Here is a 6,000-nt window from a genome sequence, read left to right on the forward strand (position 1 = left end):
AAACATGGGCTGTTTTTTTTTTCATTTTTGCCCCCCTTAGCCCCCAGGAACACTCTACAAGCCTTCCAAATCCTATGCATGCCCCATTTTTCACAAAAAACGAGGCGTGCAAATGGTTTGGGAGGCCTGTAGAGTGCAAAAACTTTTTTTAAAATTTACCTCTTCAAAATCTTGGTGCATCTTATACTTCGGTGTGTCTTATTGTCCGAAAAATACGGTATATTGATTCAAAAAGGTGAATACTGTAACACCCTACTCTCTCCTTCACTCCTATGAAAAAGCAGAAGCAATAGACTAGGGGTGTCAAACTCACAGCATCACGTGACATATCGGGACTTTTCCTCCTTCACTTAATTGGGTGTGGGTGTGGCCATCTCATGACACATCTGACCAATGGGCCAGGACTTTGACAGCCCTGCAATAGACTGCTCATTGTAATTGTGCCAGTCCTGTTCTAATCAAATTGTCAGATCAGGCTTTTTCTATGCAAAAGACTGTTTATACAGAAATATGCTGGCCCCCTTATTGTGATTTCACTGCAGACTGCAGAGTTGGTTGATCCAAAGTATAGATAACACAGTACAGAATAGACAATACTGGTGTTTTGGGTGGAGACAGAGGGGGTTCTTCCTTGCACTTATGAGAATTCAAGAGGAAATGAGGAGGGGGAACCAAATATACTGGAAATAGGGATGCCCCCAACAACACAGCCGATTATCTGGTTGTGGTGAAAGGTTTACATTCATTCTTCCACGGCTGTGCAAAAAGTCTTCTCAGAGGCATGTAATTCATTTGAACAGCTTTGACTGGCATTGAAAGCCAGCTGGGCTTTAAAAAGGCACTAAACTGGTTGAAATAAATAAAAAATAACCTTAAAATGTACAATGAAATTTAGTTCCACTTAACAGGTTTTAAATTCCCTGAACTGGATTTGTTTTTCTGATGTTAGTGTTTACTTTCTTGTTCTCCTCTGACAGACTTAGGCAGTGGCATGGCTCAGGGGTTTTGGAAATGAAAAGTTTGATGGGGATTCTTTTTGAATGGCTGCAAGCATATCTTAGACACAAACAATTCTACTGTAGAAAACACAAATATATCTTTAACTTTAAAACTTTATAACTTTTTATAACTTTAAAAAGTGATTTTTTTTTTGTTTTCAATCTGTGTTTATTATAGTTATAATTAAAAGGGAAACTACTCAAAAGACATTACATCAAAAGAAAAATAAACCAAACAGTATAGTTGTTCAGATATCATAAACTGGCTAATAAAATGCTTTATAGCCACCTAATACTTATGAAATCTCATTAAGGTGGGAAGGCAACAAAACTAAATAATGAGGATTTGCTTGTAGCAGTTTCAATTTCTATAGTTCAATTTGTAAATAAAAATAACATTAAAATAAGACTCGTGAAATGAAAAAGCTAGTTGTTTCAAGGTCAACATTGTTAAGCTTCAACACAATTTAATTATAAAGCGATGCCTTTGGATATTTTTCTAATGAGAAAAATGTCATGGTGCCAATAATCTTGTTACATGATTGATGTCTATGCATAAGCCATTAATATCCAGTGAAATTATTATATTGTCTAAAGACTAAAAAAAAGGCTGTTCATTTGTGACAGCAATATCTGAGGACATATTCCCCAGGAAGTGGAAAAGACAGACAGAATTCTATTTGTTTGGCTTATTCTCAACCAATAGATACTGAGTTGATTATATCCTATATATCTATATCTATATCTATATATCTCTATCTCCATGTCTGTCTGTCTGTCTGTCTATCTATCATATATATATATATATATATATATATATATATATATATATATATATATATATATATATATATATATATATATATATATATGTTATATTTATGCTGATAAATAAATAAAGGGAGACTTTATCAGCATAAATATAACAAATATAACAAAAAGGCAACAGTAAAAAATATTGGGTTTCTGTCTGGATGGTCTCTTGTGACGAGCCGAAGACAGAGAGTGGAAGTGTGACCTTCCTCCCATATTTGGGCATACCAGGGGTTGTGACTTTAAATATATATATACTTTAAATATATATATATATATATATATATATATATATATATATATATATATATATATATATATATATATATATATATATATATATATATATATATATATATATATATAATCAGTTACTATGTCCTTGTCTCTCTATGAATGGAAGGACCTAGACTAGCAAATGCTGCTAGAAGAATGCCTGGATAGTATTACAATTAAGTGCTTCTAAAACTGGTTTGAAATCCATACTGAGACAGTGCTGATCAATAGTTCTGCAAAGAATGGACTGCAGTATTGAGTGGAATGCCACCAAATTCAGTCCTGGGCTATATACTATTCAGAATTTTTATCATTTATCCTTTATGTCAGTAGAGGATTATGAAATTTGCAATGGACAAAATATTGGATGGGATAGCTAACACTCTAGAAAACAGACAAACAATAATTTCTCGATAGGTTAAATGGATAGAAAATAACAGAATGGTGTTTAATATAAATAAATGCAAATGTATTCAAGCTTGGAACTAAATGAAATGTATATATTATATATAATACCTTGCTTAGCAATAAACGGATCTTGAAATAGTTGATCACAGATTTAATGAAGTCAGTGGTATTACTTGACTGCTAAAAATATTGCCAATTTTGGGTTGCATCCAGGGATGGGTTGCTACTGGCGTTGCTGCCTGCTCTCTTCGCACACACTTTTTTTAATGACTAGGCCACTAGCTTAATGGGAAAGAGTAAGGCTACCACAGAAGTCAGGTTTGCTTAATTCATCACCTGTATAGTTAAAAATTGATTGAACACCATTCACAAAACACCTGAGCCCCATTCTGTACTTCAGAAAAATATTGCAGATGGACATTTCTCACAACTGCCCATTTATAACTATATAATTTTTTCACAATCTATTGATCCAGGTGTGACCTTCAAAATATGGAATACCTCGCCATATACTATCAAACAGATGTCCTGGCTGTTTTGAATTTAAATAAGGCTCTTTATGAAATCATTCTGTTTCTCTAAAATTGTTCTTGCAATTTCATGTCTCTGTCTGTCTGTCTGTCTGTCTGTCTGTCTGTCTGTCTGTCTGTCTATCTATCTATCTATCTATCTTCTATCAACCTTACTACATATAGTCTTTAGTGACCATTACTCTGAACACACAAGCATGTAACTACACTATGAAATTGGCTTTCATAGCCAAATCATACCACCATTTTACTGACAGTGTCTTGTCTTAAGTAATATCCTGAAGACTAGGGAATATAATAAAGGGGACTAATGTATTTATTTCTTTATTATCAAATTTGGACCCTCACAAAAAAAAACAAAAAAAACAAAAACAAACCCTACAGCATTTTATGAATTTAAACAAAATAAAACTATCAATTTAAAATAATAAATCTAAACAATACATAATAATAAAACTACTTAAATATCATTAAAATATCATTCAGGCCTTGCTTTGCCTATAAGCTCATCTAAGAGCTGGCAATGGGAAGCTTAGATTCTATTTTATTTATTACATTTCTACATTACCCAGCTCACCTAAGTGAGACTGGGGGGTTTAAAACAGTGCAATAAAAATATAAATACCTGAATGAAAACAGACATTAAAAACAGAGTTAAGAAAAATTTAAAACGTACAAGTTAAAAGTAAAAAATCAAAATTTAAAAGGCTAAGAGGTTAAGAAAGCAGTGGGAGTGCCTTCAATCCACCAGCTATTCCCAGGGTTGCATCACACTCTCAGATGACCCATGCTAATTGGAAGAGCCAGGTTTTAACACTCTTCCAGAAAATCAGAAGAGTGAGGTCCTACCTCTGAGGGTAAAATGTTCTAATACAGGGGTGTCAAACTCAAGGCCTGGGGGCTGGATCCAACCTGTGGAGTGCTTAGATCTAGTCCACAAGGCCACCCTGGAAACAGCAAAGGACTGGCCCTTGGTGTCTCTGCCAGCTAAAACAGAGCTCCATTTTCGCTGGCAGAGGGTTGCAGGAGGCTGTTGCAGCCGAAAATGGAGCTAGGGTGTTGGTATCCATTCCGGGGTGTGTGTGCAGGGCAGTTTTGCCTGCCTGAAACACACACACACAGGGATGGAAAAACATCGCACCAGAAACATCTTTCCGGCCTAGACAGTCAGGACTCACTATGCAGCCTCATGAACTATGTGAGCCAATTACTCCCACACCTGCCCCTTCTCCCCCCTATGCCATGCAGCTTGTAACTTTTGATTCCCTGTCTCCCCTCCCTCTGCTAGGTTGTAACTTTCTATTCACCCTTTGCCCACCCTTTGCCATGATGTGATTTTCTATTGGTTTATTTGTAGAATGCTGTGACTTTTTCATTAGTTTACTTGTACCATGTGTGATTATATATGCCTTGTGATACGCTCCTTTTGATGACGCTGTAACTAACTTTTCTAATAAAAGAGACCTTCGATGTTCATTCGAAGTTCGCTCATCCCGAGGATTTCTGCCTGGTGTTTTCCTTTCAATTCGGCCAAGGACACATGAGCGGCCCTCCAGTGTGGCGACAACGCCGCACTAGGGACCCCATTTTCTCTGGCACAGCAGTTGGGCCTCCACAGGAGCCTCCAACATGAGTGCCATTGAGCTGGCCATGCCTATCCTGGTCACGCCCACTCCAGTCCCACAAAGTCAAACACAACCCTGATGCAGCCCTCAATGAAATTGAGTTTGACACCCCTGTCCTAATGGATGAGGCAATAGCAGAGAAGGGCCTTCTTCTAGAACCCACCAGTCAAAATGTCTAATCTGATGGGATATGCAGCCGGTGTATTTACTCAATTTACTAGAATCACGACCCAAATGGGCAGTGGGATTTTATGCATGGACATCTGCACAAATATGATGCCCAGTTTCCTATTTTCTGACAAATGTTCCCAGCAGAGCTTCATATAATTACAATTTTCCAAATATATAGTCATGGAAAAGACTAAACAGTGTGCTGACTATTTAATACATAGGCATTTTATAAAATAACATGGATCTCAGACTTGTTCTCAGTTGGATTTCTTAAACACCCTAGTCCTTAAGAAATCAGATAAATATCACTTACTCTAACCTTTCATATGATAACCGTGCCAAAATATATTTTAAAAAATCCATTCTGCTGCTTGATTTAATTACCTCTGCAGAGTTACATCAAAAAGTCATTTCAAGAAAATCCTTCTGGAATTGAAATTATGTCCTCATTGAAACTGTAGAACATGTATTGAAAAAATGTATTTTTATTGTAATATTAGGAACAAGCATTACTTTAAATCAAAATTCCAAGTAAGATAAAAATATGCATTGCTGCATACTCCTCTCTCATGTTGACAAGGCAATAGCTGTACACAAAGCTAAATATCTTGTTGCAAATAGGTCATAAATAGTTAAACTACACCAGCTGATGTCATGTATGTTTTATTAATTATCATATAAAATTGTGAATGTTCCTTATTTGTGAACTGTGTAGTGGCCTTTGGATCTTGTGTGATGTTCTTAAATTTACCTATTCTTAAATTTTGTTTGAAAAGTCTGTTGAGTGAATTTTGACTTCAATAAACAAAAATCAATAAAAATCAATTAGGTTTCACTGTTATATCTCATCATGCTCCAATAATATTGTCAGTGGTATTTATGAGGATAGTGTTGACTCCGAATGTGTTGTGGGCTTCTTGGATTGTAACTCTACAGCACGGAAACTGATGGGTTGCCAACCTGCAGTTGGGAAGTCAATCCTGAAGGTGTTGGAGCTAATGATGTAAGTTCAACACAAATAGATCCTAAGAACATGGAAAGGATCCAAACCTTATTCAAGTGCCCAGTCCTAAAACAAGATGGCAGTTAAGAAGAGTTTAGTCCCATGATGGTGAACCTTTGGCACGTGTCCCAGAGGTGGCACACAGAACCCTCTCTGTGGGCACGTGTGCCATTGCC

Source organism: Thamnophis sirtalis, unplaced genomic scaffold, assembly GCF_051295495.1.
Source record: "Thamnophis sirtalis isolate CommonGarterSnake01/CBP01778 unplaced genomic scaffold, rThaSir2_p1.2 scaffold_10, whole genome shotgun sequence".
In the NCBI taxonomy this organism is placed as follows: domain Eukaryota; kingdom Metazoa; phylum Chordata; class Lepidosauria; order Squamata; family Natricidae; genus Thamnophis; species Thamnophis sirtalis.